The 21995-nt window shown below is 43.8% G+C and overlaps 1 protein-coding gene across 1 annotated transcript in view; it reads right to left on the bottom strand.

Annotated features, from left to right (window-relative positions):
* Positions 1–21711, bottom strand: part of LOC141063400 (bifunctional protein GlmU-like) — a 274066-nt gene extending 252355 nt beyond the window's left edge. The window contains exon 1 of the transcript XR_012224880.1: positions 21613–21711. The gene's annotated coding sequence lies outside the window, so the exon portion shown is untranslated. The remainder of the gene's footprint in view (positions 1–21612) is intronic.
* Positions 21712–21995: the final 284 nt, after the last annotated feature.

The following is a 21995-nucleotide window of genomic DNA, read 5'->3' on the forward strand; positions in this document are numbered from 1 at the left end:
TGTTTATGAATATGCTGCCTTTAGCAAGATTAAACACTGTCTAAATCAGGGTTCAAAGGGTAGTATATATCCACAAAGTCATGTCATAACATGGGTGCAATAAACGACACAAGTGTGTACATAGCATGTATGCCCCCATTTTAAGTACAAAGCAACCCCCCTAAGTGAAAAGCACATATGACCTGAGATACCGCAGTCCCTGTTACTGTCATGACAACAGGTCAGTACGTGTACCATCAGTACCTGTTTAGGACACGGTTTTTTGTCTAAACCCTGATTTAGACAGTGTTTAATATTGCTAATGGCAACATATTCATAAACACTCAGCATTCTCATACTGATACACTTTGTCACGATTTTTTGATATTTCATTGGTGTATCATTTTTTGTGTATCTTTACACGATTAGCACATTTGTATCAGTGATATCCATCGATATATCCATCTCTTTTTATCATGTTCATGTTTGTTGTACGTATTTCAATAAAGCAATTTGTATTTTAAGGCATTATGCTTCCTTGATCTGTTTGGTGTATATTCTACTTCAGAATGTTGCACAATAGCTGAGCACCTCAGGCCAGAGGCCACCTGAGCAGCACCCAGGGGTCTGCCCCTGACTGACTATAACCAGGAAATCTCACTACCTTATTCCCCAGCTATCCCTCCTAGAATTAACCTCTAAGTGTCCTACAACTAAACCTTTCTATGCAGTGTACTCAGTGCCCCCATCTAGTGGCCCTTTTCCTAACTGCACTGTCCCTAGCTTACATATAGTACAAAAATACGAAAACACGGCACAATCAAAGATATAGCAATTATATACACGACTCATACAAATATGGCAATTATGTACATGTAAACAGTAGCATCAACATTTAAAGGGGCTAAGCCCTGACCCCCTTACAACTGGAACAAAACAAAATCCTCTAAACTGCATGCTAGCAAATGCCAGAAGCCTGACACAGTGGGAATAACCAAGACATGTTTAGATGAAAGCTATGACAGGACAGTTAACTTACAGGTTTACAGTCTGTTTAGAAAGGAACATAAAAATCGGAGAGGAGGAGGGGTTTGTCTTTATGTAAAGTCTTGTCTAAAGTCCACTTTAAGGGAGGATATTAGCGAAGGATGTCGAGTCCATATGGGTCGAAATACATGGATGGAAAAATAGTGACAAAATTCTCATTGGGGTCTGTTACAAACCCCCAAATATAACATAAATCATGGGAAGTCTGCTACTAAGGCAGATAGATGAAGCTGCAACCTATACTGAGGCCCTTGTTATGGGGGACTTCAACTATCCGGAAATTAACTGGGAAACAGAGACCTGCGAAACCCATAAATGCATAGGTTTCTGCTACTAACCAAGAAAAATTATCTTTCACAATTGGTGCAGAATCCAACCAGAGGAGCAGCACTTTTAGACCTAATACTATCTAACAGACCTGACAGAATAACAAATCTGCAGGTTATCGGGAATCTAGGAACTAGCGACCACAATATTGCACAGTTTCTCTTGTCTTTCGCTAGGGGGACTTGTCAAGGAGTCACAAAATCACTGAACTTTAGGAAGGAAAAGTTTGACCAGCTTAGAGATGCCCTTAATCTGGTTGACTGAGGCAATGTCCTCAGAAATAAGAATACAGATAATAAATGGGAAATGTTTAAGAACATCCTAAATAGGCACTGTAAGCGGTTTATACCTTGTGGGAATAAAAGGACAAGAAATTGGAAAAACCCAATGCGGCTAAACAAAGAAGTAAGAGGGGCAATTAACAGTAAAAAGAAAGTGTGGCGCCCCCAGGAGTATGGCTGCCACAGTGGCTTTGCCTTCATCCAGGGAAGGGTAATGTCAGGCTTGGAGGCAATGATGGGTCTCTCTCGCAGTCAATCCATACATGCAACACAGTTCCACTCCAGGCCAGCAGGGGGAACTCTGAACCAGGATGGAGGGGAGGGGTGCTCCCTGAGGGCCAAGAGGAAGGAGTGGTCAGTTAGTCTGCGGAGGGTGAAGTGTGCAGACGTGAGGAAAGAAGCTGGAGGTTGAGCAAGGAAGGAGAGCTCCCTCAGCATGAGAGCGCACGAACTGGAGCCTAGTCTCCACGGCTGTACGGATACTAAAGGTCCTACAGCAGAAACCAGAGGAGTAGGAGGCTGTAAATGCCCTACTCCCATCTAAGATTTGAGGCACAACAGCAGCTTGGATAGAGAGCCAGGACTCAGAGAAGGGAGTCCCCGAGAGAGGCTACAGCTGTCTGCCATGCAAGTAAGGTTCTTGGGAACATCTGACAGGAGGAACTTCAGAGTAACTTAGTACTGGAGTGCTTCATTCAAACAAGCACTAGGAAGGAGACTGCACAGCCCGTCTGTGAGAGAGAATCCCTGAGTTGCTTCCAGGCTAGCCTGCTCCAATACCATCTGTAATCAGGACCCTGGACTGCAGTTATCAAGTAAAGGTACAGAAATTGCACCCCACTGTGTTTTGTCTGCTTCCTACCTTTCCGGCACTGCTACATCCCCGTGCCAACCACATCTACACTGCCCTGGGACTATAGCTTCACCTGTGGGGAGCTACTACATCTTTGCTGCACCATACCATCAGTCCCAGCGGATCTGTCTGCAGCGTCGGCTTAACATCTCCCTTGCCGAACACCACAGGTGGCGTCACAAACTATTCCATTACACCATTACATTTTCCCATTACTTGGGCGCCCAGGGCCACGGACCGGGTCACTGCTGCTGTGACACATCCCACTGACACTGGCCTGGTACCGAGTACCCCACAGCCCTGGGAGGGCGACCCAAAAGCAATTAAACTACTAAAGCAGGATGGCACCGTTGAAGCTCTAAAAACTATAGGGAGAAAAATACTTTATCTAAAAAAGTAATTAAAGCTGCCAAAAAGGAAATAGAGAAGCACATTGCTAAGGACAGTAAAACTAATCCCAAACTGTTCATCAACTATATCAATAGTAAAAGAATCAAAAGTGAAAGTGTAGGCCCCTTAAACAATTGTGAGGAAAGAATGGTTGTAGATGACGAGGAAAAAGCTAATATATTAAACACCTTCTTCTCCACGGTATTCAGGGTGGAAAGTAAGATGCTAGGTGAAATGCTGAGAGACAAATAAAACCCTATATTAAGGGTCAACAATCTAACCCAAGAAGAGGTGCAAAACTGGCTAAATAAGATTAAAATAGATAAATCTCTGGGTCCGGATGGCATACACCCACCAGTACTAAGAGAACTAAGTAATGTAATAGACAAACCCTTATTTCTTATATTTAGAGACTCTATAGCGACGGGGTCTGTTCCACAGGACTGGCCCAAAGAAAATGTGGTACCAATATTCAAAAAGGGTTCTAAAAGTGATCATGGAAATTATAGGCCAGTAAGTCTAACCTCTATTGTTGGTAAAATACTTGAAGGGTTTCTAAGAGAAGTTATTCTGGATTATCTCAATGACAATAACTGTTTAACTCCATATCAGCATGGGTTTATGAGGAATCGCTCCTGTCAAATCAATCTAATCAGTTTCTATGAAGAGGTACAGTAAGCTATAGACTGGACCAAGGTGAGTCATTGGACGTGGTATATCTTGATTTTTCCAAAGCGTTTGATACCGTGCCACACAAGAGGTTGCAACACAAAATGAGAATGCTGGGTCTGGGGGAAAATGTGTGTAAATGGGTAAGTAACTGGCTTAGTGATAGAAAGCAGAGGGTGGTTATAAATGGTATATTCTCTAACTGGGTCGCTGTGACCAGTGGGGTACCACAGAGGTCGATGTTGGAACCTATTCTCTTCAACATATTTATTATTGATCTGGTAGAAGGTTTACACAGTAAACTATCGATATTTGCATATGATACAAAACTATGTAAAGTAGTCAATACAAGAGAAGATAGCATTCTGCTACAGATGGATCTGGATAAGTTGGAAACTTGAGTCAAAAGGTGGAGATGCGGTTTAGCAATGATAAATGTAAAGTTATAAACATAAGAAGAAGGAATCAATATCACTATTACATACTGAACGGGCAACCTCTGGTTAAATCTGACATGTAGTAGGACTTGATGATCCTAGTTAATGATAAACTTACCTGGAGCAGCCAGTGCCAGGCAGCGGCTGCCAAAGCAAACAAGATCAAGGGATGCATCAAAAGAGGTCTGTATACACATGATGAGAGCATTATACTGCCTCTGTACAAATCACTGGTTAGACCGCACATGGAGTACTTTGTGTACAGTTTTGGCCACCGGTGCTCAGGAAGGATATAATGGAACTAGAGTGAGTACAAAGGAGTGCAACAAAATTAATAAAGGGGATGGAGGAACTACAATAACCAGAGAGATTAGCAAAATTAGGATTATTTAGTCTAGAAAAAAAGACGACTGAGGGGCGATCTAATAGCCATGTATAAATATATAAGGGGACAATACAAATATCTCTCCAAGGATCTGTTTATACCAAGAAAGGTGACGGTCACAAGGGGCATTCTCTGCGTCTGGAGGAGAGAAGGTTTTTCCACCAACATAGAAGAGGATTCTTTACTGTTATGGCAGTGAGAATCTGGAATTCCTTGCCTGAGGAGGTGGTGATGGCGAACTCAGTCGAGGGGTTCAAGAGAGGCCTGAATGTATTTCTGGAGCGTGACAATATTGTATCTTATAGTTATTAGGTTCTTTAGAAGAACGTAGATCTGGGGATTTATTCTGACGGAATATAGGCTAAACTAGATGTACAAATGTCTTTTTTTGACCTTGCTAACTATGTTACTATGTTATCTGCTTCATGCAGGTTGCATTTGATTTGATTGAAAACTAGGACAACAGCACTTCAAGACTAACCATGCTAACCTCTTAGCCACAATACTGCCATATTATACAGTAATGATTGAGAGTATCTTTCTAATATGTCACAAAATAGAGTTTATGAAAAAAAGTATTATGCACAGTATGTGTCTTGTGCATGGAGCACCGCACAACCTATGAGCCACAAAGCTCCTACAGAATTTTATGGGACTCAGGTCTACCCAATATATCTTTACTTTCATATCATATTTGATAGCATTTTGCTGAGTTCCCACATGGCAACACACAGAGGAAATGCTTATTGTTTCATTGTGAAGTATTGCAAGAGGCCCATGTCAACAACATGCATGAGGACTAATGATGGGCAGAGCGAAAAAACAGCATGGGACTCTAACAGGCAGCCTAGATAGAGAGGTTCTACCTCCACCAAAAAACTGTGGTGGTTGGTTTAAACTAACACTAGAGCTGATGGTGTGAAATGATAGGTCTACGCATTAACTTATGTCTAGGCCCGTAGGTATTTAGGCATTTTTGATCCCCTATGGCAACTTCAATCTTTCATCCAACTGCAGCTGACATTCTGTTCCTGGTTTGGTAGGTAGTAAACTACAGTACATAGCCCTATATTCATTTTTATTCGTTCTTTTAAAAAAAATGCAGAATCACTGTTTTCTTTGGTCCCAACGGTCCATTGGAACATTCAAAGGACAGAATCCTAATCTTCAGCCTTATGAGTAGCATAGCTCTGTTTTGAGATACAAAACTTCTATCCACATCCTCTGCTATTTAAAAGCACCATTCCTTTTTCTATTTATTTCAGCCCTGGAGTGGTGCTACTAACATAAAATCCCTGCACCGAATATTATACTCACCACCTGCTCCGGTCTCACAGCGACATCTTGTGACTGCATTTCTGACTGACCAGAAGTCAGTGGTAACTGTCACAAACTCTCAATGCAAGAGAGAGCCAAAATGAGTGTAACAAAGTGCCTTAGGACTGTGGGCATTAACCAGGTCTCTAGAATTAGGGGAGCCCTATCTACCCCTAGCTACCAGATAACTCCTGAATGTGGAGATAAAGAGTTCAAATTCCTTGCTATGCTACTATATCAACCCTAATCTGTTCTCACCAAGGGAGGTGGGAAACTGAAGTGTATAGAATAACAGTAACCAGACAAGAGAAGACGGACAGGGATATATGAAAGTAACAATCATACAAAATACACTCACCAAAAACAGAGAGGAACACAAGGGAGTAAAAGAAAGGAGAAACCAAATAGGAAAGGATGAGGATGTGCACACAAACAAAACTCCAAGCAACAATCTACTGAAAAAATCTCCAAATGCCTAGTCCAACTATGAACAACACCTCAATTATTCCAAACCAGAGGGCAAGGACGAACACTGGCATTCTCTAAGTGCCAGAGGTGAGTGTTATGAATTGGTCACCGAGGAGGATAGCAGGAATAGGCTAGGTCACCAGGAAACCAGAAAGGTTGGTAACTTAGCGGATTGCAGACCCCTAATCCTAACAACACAACTAGCAGTTGCCGTGGGGCGTACCTACGATGTCCTAGACACCTCGGTACATCCGGAGAGCTAACTAAGCCTAAAGCAAGAAAGGTGAAATCTAAACTGCCCCGGAGTAGAACCCCAAAGTAATAGATAGCCCCCAAACATATATTGTCGGTGAGATAAGATGAGGCACAAACACAGGTAGAAAATAGACTGAGCAAATGATGGGGCCCAAACTGTCTACACAAGATAGGACAGGAAAGACACTGTCTGCAATCACGCAAAAACCCTAAAAAATCCAACACGACTGATGTACAAAAAACACTGAGGTCTCACGACGTCTCCCCCACTATATCAGCATTCTGGTGTGAACTGGCAGCAAAGCAAAAGGGACTAATATAACAGGGGACTGAACAAACTGACACAAGCTGTAACATATGGAGCAGGGTCCAGCACTGCCCAGCATGGAGCACGCTGAACCCTCACAGCAAAGCAGAAAGCAGAAAAAGGCAAAACCAGATCAGATGCAAAGGATTAGCAAAAGAACCACTTAACTGAATAATGCAGGAACAGGCAGGAGACAGCAGACCTCAAAATGCACAGGAAGAAACAAATCACCAGCAGCAACTGAGGGAAGCCTGCTCACTTAAATACTCCCAGTCAGTAACCCCTGATTTCCAATCATTATCGTCAGGTGGCAGACTTCTGTCAATCCGGCCAGCTCCACTACCCACAGTAACCACCAGAGGGAGCCCCGACTCAGAAGTAAGAGAATTTACAACAGTACCCTCCCCTTGAGGAGGGGTCACCGAACCCTCCTCCACGCCACCAGGCCGATCAGGATGGGCCCGGTGAAAAGCATGAACCAATCTCTCGGCATGAATGTCAGAAACAGAGACCCAAAAATTATCCTCCTGGCCATAACCTTTCCACTTGACCACGTACTGGAGTCTCCATCTAGCCAGATGAGAATCCAATATCTTCTCTACCTCATACTCCAAATTACCCTTAACCAATACAGGGTCAGGGGGTGCTGCCATGGGAACTACTGGCTCCACAAACCTTTTCAACAAAGATTTATGAAAAACGTTATGAATCTTAGACGTAACTGGAAGACCCAAACGGAAAGAAACGGGGTTAAGGATTTCCAAAATCTTATAAGGTCCAATGAACCTTGGCTTGAATTTTGGAGACGCAGCCTTCATAGGAATATTTTTTGAGGACAAACAAACCATATCACCCACTTTAAACCGGGGACCAATGGCCCTATGCCAGTTGGAAAACCGTTGGGCTTTTTCCTGAGAGTGGGACAACTTATCCACTACTTGGTCCCAAATCTGCTGCATTCTCTCTACCACAGAAGCCACATTTGGGATGGCCGAAGATTACACGTGCCCTGAAGAAAATCGAGGATGAAACCCAAAGTTACAGAAAAAAGGAGACATCAAAGTGGCAGACTAGCCCTATTGTTTAGCGCGAATTCGGCCAAGGGCAAAAATGATACCCAGTCATCTTGATCAGCAGATATTAAACATCTCAAATAGGATTCCAAAGTCTTGTTTGTTCTCTGTCTGCCCATTGGTCTGAGGATGAAATGCAGAGGAGAAAGATAACTGAATTCCCAGTTTCGAACAAAAAGCTCTCAAAAATCTGGAAACAAACTGGACTCCTCTGTCCGACACAATGTTCTCAGGAATCCTGTGCAAACTAACCACCTGTTGTAAAAACAAGGGCACCAACTCAGAGGAAGATGGCAACTTTGGGAGTGGTACAAGATGGACCATCTTAGAAAATCTATCACAGATCACCCAGATAACAGTCATTCTCTGAGAGACAGGGAGATCAGAAATAAAATCTATTGAGATATGGGCCCAAGGCCTCCTGGGCACCGACAGGGGCATCAACAAACCACTAGAACGAGAACAGGGCTTGAACCGAGAACAAGTCCCACAGGACTGCACAAAATTCCTGACATCACGAGATAAGGCAGGCTACCAAAAAGACCGACTCACCAAATCTCTGGTACCAAAAATACCTGGAAGACCAGCTAACACGGAGCAATGAATTTCAGACATTACTCTTCTCCTCCAATGGTCAGGGACATACAATTTTCTCATAGGGCATCATTCAGGTTTGTCCTCCTGAAATTCCTCCAGGGCACGTCTCAAATCGGGTGAGATGGCGGAAAGAACTACACCATCATTTAGAATGGTAGTAGACTCGGTCACATCAAGAGAATCCGCAAAGAAACTCCAAGAAAGGGCGTCCGCCTTAACATTCTTAGTGCCGGAAGAAAGGAGACCACAAAATTAAAACGCGTGAAAAACAAGGCCCACCTAGCCTGTCTAGGATTCAAGTGCTTGGCTGATTCAAGATAAATCAAATTCTTGTGGTCGGTGAGGACCACAACTTGATGTCTAGCTCCCTCCAACCAATGTCTCCATTCTTCAAATTCCCACTTCATGGCCAATAATTCCCGATTCCCCACGTCATAGTTACGTTCAGTACGTTCAGATGGGGAAAATTTTCGAGAAAATAAGGCACAGGGATTCATCTTAGAGGTTACCGGATCTCTTTGGGACAAAACGGCTCCTGCACCAATCTCAGAAGCATCTATCTCCACCTGAAATGGGAGTGAAACATCAGGTTGCCGTAGAACCGGAGCAGAAGTGAATCTCCACTTAAGCTCCTGAAGTGCCGAGACTGCCTCTGGAGACCAATTCACCACATCAGTGCCCTTTTTGGTCAAATCCATCAGTGGTTTAACAATACCAGAAAAATTACTTATAAATTTACGGTGGAAATTCGCAAAACCCAAAAACTTCTGGAGAGCCTTCAGAGAAGTAGACTGAACCCAATAATAAATGGCCTGTACCTTGGCCGGGTCCATTTCAATAGCAGACTGGGACAAAATGAATCCCAAAAACTAAATCCTCTGTACACCAAAGAGACATTTCGATCCTTTGACATACAGAGTATTTTCCCTCAAAATCCGGAACACAGTCCGGACATGTTCCTCATGAGAATCCCGATCACTGAGAAAAAAAATCAAAATATCATCCAGATAAATGATCAAAAACTTATCCACAAAGTCGAGGAAAATATCGTTCATAAAAGATTGGAAGTCAGAAGGGGCATTAGTGAGCCCAAAATGCATCACCAGGTACTCAAAATGTCCCTTCGGAGTATTAAACACCGATTCATCCCCGTGCTTGATGCGAATAAGATTATACGCCCCCCTGAGGTCAAGTTTGGTAAACCAACAAGCACTTTTAACTCTGGAAAATAAATCAGTAATCAGGGGTAACGGGTACTGATATTTAACAGTGATTTTGTTAAGGGAACGATAGTCAATATATGGCCTTAATGAGCCATCTTTCTTGGCCACGAAAAAAAAGCCCGCACCTAAAGGTGAAGAGGATGGTCTGATATGACCCTTCTCCAATGACTCCTTGATATAAGATCGCATAGCATCATGTTCAGGTACTGATAAGTTGAAAAGCCGAACCTTGGGAAATTTACAACCAGGCATTAACTCAATTGCACAGTCATAACTCCTATGAGGAGGCAAAGACGCGGACTTACTCTCACTAAATACATCAGAAAAATGGGCATAGCCACATGCGGAAAGTAAACAGATCAATGCACATTCCTATGGGTGCGGAATCGCCGCGATTCCGCAAAAAGAATGGGCATGCTGCGGATTTTTCCGCTATGCGATTCCGCAGCGGAAAAATCCGTAGCATTAGCATAGCAGTGCAGAATCCCATAGCATTGCATGGGATGCCTTTTTTTGCGTTTTTGCAGCGATTCCGCAGCAGAAAAATGCAGCGAAAACGCAAAAAAAACGCAACGTGTGCTCACGGCCTTACAATTGAATCTGACTTGTTGCTCTGGTTTTTTTTCTCACTTCCAGACTCTATGTATTAAATAGCCTATGTAGCAATAATGAATTCACATCTGCTCAAAATAAACAACATGGTCAAACCCAGCCAAGTAGCTATCACATAACATTGCTGTAAATGTCATTTGGCTTATTTATCAAGTTCAATGAAAACTGCAATGAGAGGAAAGGTCATTGGAAACAGTTTTATTAGCATTTGAAACAAAAGGAGCTAAAGGCACGGAGCACACCTACAAAATGAACTGTATATGTGCCAGATCTGCAGCACTTACATTAACACGACATATGAATGTGGCCTTCATGTTTATTAATGGAAGTACTAGAATACCTGGAACTTTCGGAGTTCTGTTTTCTACGTGTTCCTCATGTTTCCCTATATTTAAAGGGAATTTGTAATCAGAAAATTGACAAGTGACTAAATCAGGTTTTTATGTTATAGAGCTATTCCCAAGTTATTAAATTGTTTTAGTTAGACAACATGGAAATGAGCAAATTTGCAATTGATGAGCTTGTTCTTTCTGTTATCACTAGTGTTGAGCATTCCGATACCGCAAGTATCGGGTATCGGCCGATACTTGCTGTATCGGAATTCCGATACCGACTTCCGATATTTTTTCAATATCGGAATTCGGCATCGGAATCGGAAGTTCAGTTGATTGACAGCTTGACGTCATCATGATGCGCGGTGTGTGCGCATCATGATGCGCCGTCATTTCGGGCCTTCCGGGGGTCTCTGCCGGGGGGCTGTGCCGGCCTGCCGGGGGGCTGTGTGGACTGCCTGGGGTCTGTACCGGCCTGCCGGGGGGCTGTGCCGGCCTGCCGGTGGTCTGTGCACCCTGTGGGGGTCTGTACCGGCCTGCCGGGGGGCTGTGCCGGCCTGCCGGTGGTCTGTGCACCCTGTGGGGGTCTGTACCGGCCTGCCGGGGGGCTGTGCCGGCCTGCCGGGGGGCTGTGCACCCTGTGGGGGTCTGTGCAAGCATCGTCCGATGGGACTACAAGTCCCATCTGGCGATGCCTGCTACCATGACAGTGATTGACACATTAGCCAATGATGGGACAGTAGTAGTCCCATCATCCGGCTAATGTGTTAAATGTTAAAAAACAAAAATACTACATACATACTACATGCTACATACATACTACATGCTACATACATACTACATATATACTACATACATACTACATACATGCTACATACATGCTACATACATGCTGCATGCTACATACATACTACATACATACTACATTAGATTAGATTAGATTAGATTAGATAAACTTTATTGATCCCGGAGGAAATTACAGTATTACAGCAGCAGAACAAAGATCAAGAACATTACAAGAACAATACACACTTTACAAAATAAGTCTATATGGACAGCAGATGCGGATAGACTGGTACTTGTAACTCACCAATTCCCCCCATACACTTTGAACTTCATTTAGTCTTGGGATGCTTTACACTTATACATTTGTTAAACATCCCCACAGCTGTCGGAACAAACGATTTTCTATATCTTTCCTTTTTACACATTAGTTGGAGTAGACGCTTGCTGAATGTGCTCTTTTGCTTCGCAAACAGTTCATAGAGCGGGTGTGTATTGTTGCTCATTATAGCCTTGCATTTCTTAGTAATTCTATCCTCTAATACCTCCTCGAAAGTCCTGAGTTGTAGACCCACCGCCGCACTAGCCTTCTTGATAAGTTTATTCAGCTTATTCGCGTCAGCTGTGCGCACACTACTACCCCAGCATACATGCTACATACATACATGCATGCTACATACATACTACATGCATGCTACATACATACTACATGCATGCTACATACATACTACATGCTACATACATACCACATACATACTACATACATACTACATACTACATATATACTACATGCATGCTACATACATACTACATGCTACATACATACCACATACATGCTACATACATACTACATATATACTACATACATACTACATACATACTACATGCATACTACATGCATACTACATGCATACTACATGCATGCTACATACATACTACATGCATGCTACATACATACTACATGCTACATACATACCACATACATACTACATACATACTACATACTACATATATACTACATGCATGCTACATACATACTACATGCTACATACATACTACATGCTACATACATACCACATACATGCTACATACATACTACATATATACTACATACATACTACATACATACTACATGCATGCTACATACATACTACATGCTACATACATACTACATGCTACATACATACCACATACATGCTACATACATACTACATATATACTACATACATACTACATACATACTACATGCATGCTACATACATACTACATGCTACATACATACCACATACATACTACATACATACTACATATATACTACATGCTACATACATACTACATATATACTACATGCATGCTACATACATACTACATGCTACATTCATACCACATACATACCACATACATGCTACATACATACTACATGCATACTACATGCATACTACATACATACTACATGCATGCTACATACATACTACATGCTACATACATACCACATACATACTACATACATACTACATACATACTACATGCTACATACATACTACATATATACTACATGCATGCTACATACATACTACATGCTACATACATACCACATACATACTACATACATGCTACATACATGCTACATACATGCTACATATATACTACATGCATGCTACATACATACTACATATATACTACATGCATGCTACATACATACTGCATGCTACATGCATGCTACATACATACTACATACATACTACATGCTACATACATACCACATATATACTACATACATACAATACATTCATACAATACATACATAGACATACAGTACATATAACATAGAGTAACATACTTACCAATACTTGTCACATTGTCTTTTCCGGAATAAATATTAACATAACAAACCACAAAAATACTCACCCACGATCCGAAGCAGTCCACGAGTGTGTCCCACGACGATCTTGGGTAGAGAACTGCAGCATCAGATGATGCTGCCGTTCTCTACGGGCTGCAGGAATCCAATGACGGAAGGTAGGTATCCTTCCGCACTGTATTCCTCCGCCACTTAAAAAAAAAAAAAAGTCCCTAGTCTCACTTTATGCCATTGCTGTGTGGGAATTTCCCACACAGCAATGGCATAAAGTGAGACTAGGGACTTTTTTTTTTTTTAAGTGGCGGAGGAATACAGTGCGGAAGGATACCTACCTTCCGTCATTGGATTCCTGCAGCCCCACACAGCAATGGCATAAAGTGAGACTAGGGACTTTTTTTTTTTTTTAAGTGGCGGAGGAATACAGTGCGGAAGGATACCTACCTTCCGTCATTGGATTCCTGCAGCCCGTAGAGAATGGCAGCATCAGCTGATGCTGCAGTTCTCTACCCAAGATCGTCGTGGGACACACTCGTGGACTGCTTCGGATCGTGGGTGAGTATTTTTGTGGTTTGTTATGTTAATATTTATTCCGGAAAAGACAATGGCTTCGGGGAACAATGTGACAAGTATTGGTAAGTATGTTACTCTATGTTATATTGTCTATGTATGTATTGTATGAATGTATTGTATGTATGTAGTATATATGTGGTATGTATGTAGCATGTAGTATGTATGTAGTATGTATGTAGCATGCATGTAGCATGCAGTATGTATGTAGCATGCATGTAGTATATATGTAGTATGTATGTAGCATGCATGTAGTATATATGTATGAATGTATGTAGCATGTAGTATGTATGTAGCATGCATGTAGTATATATGTAGTATATATGTAGCATGTAGCATGTATGTAGTATGTATGTGGTATGTATGTAGCATGTAGTATGTATGTAGCATGCATGTAGTATATACGTAGTATGTATGTAGCATGTAGTATGTATGTAGCATGCATGTAGTATATATGTAGTATGTATGTAGCATGTAGTATGTATGTAGCATGCATGTAGTATATATGTAGTATGTATGTAGCATGTAGTATGTATGTAGCATGCATGTAGTATATATGTAGTATGTAGCATGTAGTATGTATGTAGCATGCATGTAGTATATATGTAGTATGTAGCATGTAGTATGTATGTAGCATGCATGTAGTATATATGTAGTATGTAGCATGTAGTATGTATGTAGCATGCATGTAGTATATATGTAGTATGTAGCATGTAGTATGTATGTAGCATGCATGTAGTATATATGTAGTATGTAGCATGTAGTATGTATGTAGCATGCAGTATGTATGTAGCATGCATGTAGTATATATGTAGTATGTATGTAGTATATATGTAGTATGTATGTTGCATGTAGTATTTATGTAGTATGAATGTAGCATGTATGTAGCATGTATGTAGTATGTAGTATGAATGTAGCATGTATGTAGTATGCATGTTGTATGTATGTAGCATGTAATTTTTTTTTTTTTTTTTTTACATTCAACACATTAGCCGGATGATAGGACTATTACTGTCCCATCATTGGCTAATGTGTCAATCACTGTCATGGTAGCAGGCATCGCCCGATGGGACTTGTAGTCCCATCGGACGATGCCTGCACAGACCCCCGAAGCCTGCACAGACCACCGGCAGGCCGGCACAGCCCCCCGGCAGGCCGGCACAGCCCCCGGAGCCTGCACAGACCACCGGCAGGCCGGCACAGCCCCCCGGCAGGCCGGCACAGCCCACCGGAGCCTGCACAGACCACCGGCAGGCCGGCACAGCCCCCCGGCAGGCCGGCACAGACCACCGGAGCCTGCACAGCCCCCGGCAGGCCGGCACAGCCCCCCGGCAGGCCGGCACAGCCCACCGGAGCCTGCACAGACCACCGGCAGGCCGGCACAGCCCCCCGGCAGGCCGGCACAGACCACCGGAGCCTGCACAGACCCCCTGGCAGGCCGGCACAGCCCCCCGAAATGCCCGTACAGACCCCAGAGAGGCTGTACAAGGGCAGGAAAGGGTTTTTCTTATTCCGATACCGGAAGTCCCATAGACTTGAATGGGACTTCCGGTATCGGAATCGGCGATACCGATACTTTTTTTAAAGATCGGCCGATACCATCCGATACGATACTTTGAAGTATCGGACGGTATCGCTCAACTCTAGTTATCACTCTTCTGCTCTGAGAGCTTTTATCATTCATTGTGTTCAGCTGGTTCCCATAGAGTCAACCACAAGTGCCTACCTACACTGTGTTCCAAATTATTATGCAAATGATATTTTTCTATGATTTTCCTAAATAGTCAGTACAAATGACAGTCAGTCTAATAAAAGTCATCACCCGTTAGAGTATACATCAAATTTTATTGAAGAAACCTCCCAATGATAACAGTATAATCTCCAAAATGAATAAAAACTCAAATGGCACTGTTCCAAATTATTAGGCACAGTAGAATTTCTAAATATTTGATCTGTTTTAAAGAACTGAAAATGTTCATTTGTGGAATTTGCAGCATTAGGAGGTCACATTCACTGAACAAAAAAGCTATTTAACTCCAAAACATCCTAACAGGCCAAGTTACATGCTATCATAGGAACCCTTCTGTGACATCACCTTCACAATTTTTGCATCCATTGAACTTGGGAGTTTTTGGAGAGTTTCTGCTTGGATTTCTTTGCATGAAGTCGGAATAGCCTCCCAGAGTTGCTGTTTTGATGTGAACTGCCTCCCTCATAGATCTTTTGCTTGATGATACTCCAAAGGTTCTCTACAGGGTTGAGGTCAGGGGAAGATGGGGGCCACACCATGAGTTTATCTCCTTTTATGCCTATAGCAGTCAATGACTCAGAGGTATTCTTTGCAGCATGAGATGGTGCATTGTCATGCATGAAGAGGATTTTGCTCCTGAAGGCACATTTCTGCTTTTTATACCATGGAATACAGCTGTCAGTCAGAAACTCTATATACAGTACTTTGCAGAGGTCATTTTCACACCTTCAGGAACCTTAAAGAGCCCTACCAGCTGTTTCCCCATGATTCTGGCCCAAAACATGACTCCTCCTCCTCCTTGCTGAAGTCGCAGCCGTGTTGGGACATAGTGGCCATCCACCAACCATCCATCTGGACCATCCAGGGTTGCTCGACACTCATCAGTAAACAAGACTGTATGAAAAATAGTCTTCATGTATGTCTGGACCCACTGCTACAATTTCTGCTTGTGAACACTTTTTAGGGGTGGCCGAATAGTAGGTTTATGCACCACAGCAAGCCTTTGAAGGATCCTACACCATGAGGTTCGAGGGACTCCAGAGGCACCAGCAGCTTTAAATATCTGTTTGCTGGTTTGTAATGGCTTTTTAGCAGCTGCTCTCTTAATCCGATGAACTTGCCTGGCAGAAACCTTCCTCATTCTGCCTTTATCAGCACAAACATGTCTGTGCTCAGAATCAACCACAAATCTCTTAACAGTACTATGGTCACGTTTAAATTTTTGGGAAATATCTAATGTTTTCATCTCTTCACCAAGGCATTGCACTATTTGATGTTTTTCAGCAGCAGAGAGGTCCTTTTTCTTTCCTAAATTCCTTGAAACCTGTGCCCTGCTTAATAATGTGGAACATCATTCTTAAGTAGTTTTCCTTTAATTGAGCTCACCTGGTAAACTAATTATCACAGGAATTTGAGACTGATTTCAGTGATCCAAAGAGCCCTGATACACAATACCATCTATGAGTTTATTTGAAAAACAAAAAATTACATCTTTATGACACTTAAATCCAATTTGCATAATAATTTGCAACGCAGTGTAGACCCTGGCCAAGAATGTGGAGAGAAGTTTACATAACAGCCATCTCTCTCAAGCCCTTTGATTTATATACAGCAATTAGCGTCTCACCTCCCTCACAGCTCTTGAAAAGCTGCTGTTATCTATCTTTCCGAGGAGATCTTGCAATCACAATCTCACTGTCCCTCCTGAGCCTAAAGCCCCCGTCACACATAGCGATCTCGCGAGCGAGATCGATGCTGAGTCACAAGTTTTGTGACGCAACAGCGATCTCACCAGCGAGATCGCTGTGTGTGACACTGACCAGCGACCGGCCCCCCTGCCGGTTATCGCTGATTGTCTTGGAATGGCCAGGACATTTTTTTGATCGCTGGTCTTCCGCTGGCCAACACGCATTGCTGCGTGTGACAGGCGGGAGACGAGCGATCAGCGCGCTGGTAACTAAGGTAAAAGACGGGTTTCTAAGCGGCGCGCAGCACTTAGAAACCCGATGTGTACCTTAGTTACCAGCGCGCTGGTGCAGGGAGCTGGTAACCAAGGTACACATCGGGTTTCTAAGTGCCGCGCACCGCTTAGAAACCCGATGTGTACCTTGGTTGCCAGCTCCCTGCACCAGCGCGCTGGTGACTAAGGTACAGTGGGTAACTAAGCGACGTGCGTCGCTTGTTACCCTCCTGTCGCTGGTGCTGATCGCTGGTGAAGCTGCCTGTTTGGCAGCTCACCAGCGATCATGTAGCGACACACCAGCAATTCTGACAAGGTGATATCGTTGTCAGGATCGCTGGTGCGTCGCTATGTGTGACGGGGCCCTAAAGGCCCCGTCACACACAGCGGGATCGCTAGCGAGATCACTGATTTTGTGACGCCACAGCGATCTTGCCAGCGAAATCACTGTGTGACATGCATCAGCGACCGCCCCCCCCCTGCCGGTTATCGCTGTTCTTGCAGGAGTGTCCTAGGCCAATTTTTGATCGTTGGTCTCCCGCTGACCAGCGTGCATCGCTGCGTGTGACAGCGAGAGACCAACGATCAGCGACGCTGGGAGATGGTATCCAACTGTGGTGTAGTAACCACTGAGTCCGCTAGGGGGCGCTGTGTGGATGTCCCAGAAGAAAGGATGAATGGCAGAATACTGAATGGCCGTTATGTATCTCTAAGTGGGTGGCTTTGGGATGGAGACTTATGTGTTGATCAGCAGTGATACTGCCGAGGTGTTGTTTCAATGTGTAAGGGAGAAGTCTCCAGGTAACTAGAGAAATGGGCGGACCTGGTTACCTACAAACCCACCCAGGGGGTGTGTCTAAAGCACTATTGTAAAGAGTGTGTAAAGGCTTGAAGGACCTGTGATGAGGTCAGAGTCATGTGACCCGGTGGGCGTGGCTATGGACCATATAATGTGGCCAGGGTAGGTCACATGGGGGTGAATGCTGGGACCTGGTTGGTCCAGTGTGGAAGGTCCGGTCTGAGTGAGATGGGGCTGCCTTCTGACAGCAAGTGAACGCTGTGTTAATGGCTGCACGTGCCTGGTAATTCCCTGGAGGAAATGGACGTCTGCCGCATGATGGTGAAGGAACCATGAGTGACCCTGACGTGGGTGAGATAACACTGAGGCTGAAGAGCCTGTGTAATGGACATTTGCTTGACCTGGGTGATATAAGGATAACCAGAGTGAAGCTATAATGAACGCTATGCTGTATAAATGAACTTTATGTTGCTTCTGTGGGTTTATGCTGCTAAATAAACCGCATGGACTTTGAGTTTATGAAAACACGGTGCCCGATGTGTTTTCTGGATAATGACGGGCCACAGGTTTGTACCATGATGCTACATCGGGAAGGAGTCTCTGGTAGACTGGACTCAGTCAGGTGTCTCTGACAGGAACTCCTCTCGTTTTATCTCTGACCGAGAAAAACGCCAGGGTTCGCTGTAAACATGGGGTCACGGTGAACTATGCCGTAGACAGGGTAATGTTTGAGGGGACCAAAAGTGGTGAGTGCCAAGGGGGCGGGATGCCACGGGACTTAGTCTATGCCTTGGAGAGGGGCCGGGACTTTGTTTTGTTTGATGACGTATGGTCAGACGATGGAGACGTTTCGACTGTGGGGCACAGACACTGAGACAGTGACGGCTCCTGACGTGGACAGGTCAGAGGTAGAACTGACCGGGAAAAGAAGTACATCTGCCCAACTGACGGACCTGACGTCTTGAGACAAGACAGATCGTGGGCTGGGAGATGAGGTGACTGGAGTGGACACACGGTCAGAGGGTAACTGGAGGGTTGACTCGGATGATCGGCGTGACTCAGACTCTAGGGGTTGACTGTGGCTCTGAGAGAGAAAGGGAGCACAGACACTGGATGAGCTAGAGAAAGAAGTCTTCGAGCTCAAAGGTCACCTGGCATCGTGGCACGGTCTGAATAAGTCCCTCAGAGAAGAGGTAGGAGTACTAACAAAAACTGTAAGAGGTCTTCTGCGGGAGAAGTGGGACGAAGACTTACAGCGGCCAGGCCTGAGTGAGGAACAGTGTGAAGACAAAAAGAAACTGAAAAGTATGGAAGCAGAGGTGATTCGTTTGCAGATGGAGCTTGCTGCTGCAGAGTGTGCTAAAAGACAAGCACAGCAGGAAAAAGATGAACTGGCTGATGTGCTTGCCAACAACAGAGGTGAAGGTGCTCTGGCTTTGGAAGAAAGAGGCGGTTAGAGTCTCGCATTGTTCAGCTTGAAGAAGTGGAGGAAGAACACGGCAACGTTGAATTAGCCAATGACAAGCTAAGAAAGGCCACACTTCAGGTTGACCAGATGGATGCTGATCTGAAGACAGAACGTAGTAAGGCTCAGAAGAATGAGAATGCCCGCATTCTCCACCAGTTGTGAGGTAGCGCTGTCATTCAGTTAGGGAATCCTCGCTAGGCAGCGAACAAAACACATCCGGCACCATGTTTTCATAAACTCATAGTCCATGCGGTTTATTTAGCAGCATAAACCCACAGAAGCAACATAAAGTTCATTTATACAGCATAGCGTCCATTATAGCTTCACTCTGGTTATCCTTATATCACCCAGGTCAAGCATATGTCCATTACACAGGCTCTTCAGCCTCAGTGTTATCTCACCCACGTCAGGGTCACTCATGGTTCCTTCACCATCATGCGGCAGACGTCCATTCCCTCCAGGGAATTACCAGGCACGTGCAGCCATTAACACAGCGTTCACTTGCTGTCAGAAGGCAGCCCCATCTCACTCAGATGGGACCTTCCACACTGGACCAACCAGGTCCCAGCATTCACCCCCATGTGACCTACCCTGGCCACATTATATGGTCCACAGCCACGCCCACCAGGTCACATTACTCTGACCTCATCACAGGTCCTTCAAGCCTTTACACACTCTTTACAATAGTGCTTTAAACACACCCCCTGGGTGGGTTTGTAGGTAACCAGGTCCGCCCATCTCTCTAGTTACCTGGAGACTTCTCCCTTACACATTGAAGCAACACTTCAGCAGTATCACTGCTGATCAACACATAAGTCTCAATCCCAAAGCCACCCACTTAGAGATACATAACGGCCATTCAGTATTCTGCCATTCATCCTTTCTCCTAGGACATCCACACAGAACCCCCTAGCGGACTCAGTGGTTACTACACCACATAACGTAAACAGCGGGTATCTAAGAGCCGCGCGGCTCTTAGATACCCGCTGTTTACCCTGGAAAGCAGAGTGCATGCTAGTATCCAAGGTAAACAGCAGGTAACTAAGAGCCGCACGGCTCTTAGATACCAGCTGTTTACCGTTTCCAGGGTAAAGAGCGGGTATCTAAGAGCCGTGCGGCTCTTAGTTACCCACTGTTTACCTTGGATACAAGCTTGCTCGCTGGTCCTGATCGCTGGCGAGTCTGTCTATGTCCCAGCGATCCCATCCACGTCGGATCGTTGGTGGGATCGCTGGGACATTGAAGCGAGTAACGGGGCCCTTATGCTTGTTCAAATTCCCTATTAACTCTATGTGTAAATACAGTGATAGCTAAGTATATCTCAACAAAAAATAGTCACGGATGGTACCATGAAGATTAAAGAAGTGAAAACAGTAATAAATATAAAAATACAAATTTTATTAATTATCAATTTAAAACAATGACGTAATTACATTAAAAAGACAGGTCAAATTGGTCTCTAACATGAAGGGTTGAGGATAGCCAGCAAACATTTTTTTACAAGAGATTTCTATAAAGTGCAAGGTGCATAAAGTAGCCAAAGATGAAGATTTATTGGTAATAGTATGCATGCAAAGTCCACAAAACCCATAAATCCCTCCCTACCAGACAAAAATAATTATATATATATTAAGGCCTATATTTCAACAGCAATTGCAATAATTTTGCTAAATTTGCCAAAACAAAGTGCTGCAAGCCAAATGTGCAAGAAGAAAATTCGGCGCCACTGCCACCACCTTAATGTGCACTATAGTGCGGTACAAACTCACACACCTGGGCTGAACGCCAACTACCCACAGAACGGGTGCTCAATCCAAAGAAAAACATGCATGACTACATTGTATGAAAAAGAACAAAAAGGATGGCACTCACCATTCTGAAGAAGTGAATTTATTGTCAGATAAAAAGCATAGGCTCGGGAGAGATGTGTGAATTGTGGACAATGGCCGTTTCATGCCAACTGCGCGCCATCGGGTCCTGGAGTCAGGTAACAGGAAGGTCGAACTAAATACACTCACAGGTGTGAACACACCTCCTAGTTACTGACACCTACTCCCACTTGATAGAGTGAACAAAAATGTGAATACACATATAATACAGTTAAAACACAATAACTAAATACAGAAAAACACCTAGACACTGTTGATATCATTATAATTTTTACAAGAAAACAGACATATCAATTTTTTCATTTAGTCCTAGAGGTCCTGTGGCATTAGACCGCAGAATCCATCTGGCTTCTCACTGTAAGAGAA

The sequence above is a fragment of the Dendrobates tinctorius genome, unplaced genomic scaffold (assembly GCF_039654945.1).
Source record: "Dendrobates tinctorius isolate UK_male_01 unplaced genomic scaffold, ASM3965494v1 ptg000250l, whole genome shotgun sequence".
In the NCBI taxonomy this organism is placed as follows: domain Eukaryota; kingdom Metazoa; phylum Chordata; class Amphibia; order Anura; family Dendrobatidae; genus Dendrobates; species Dendrobates tinctorius.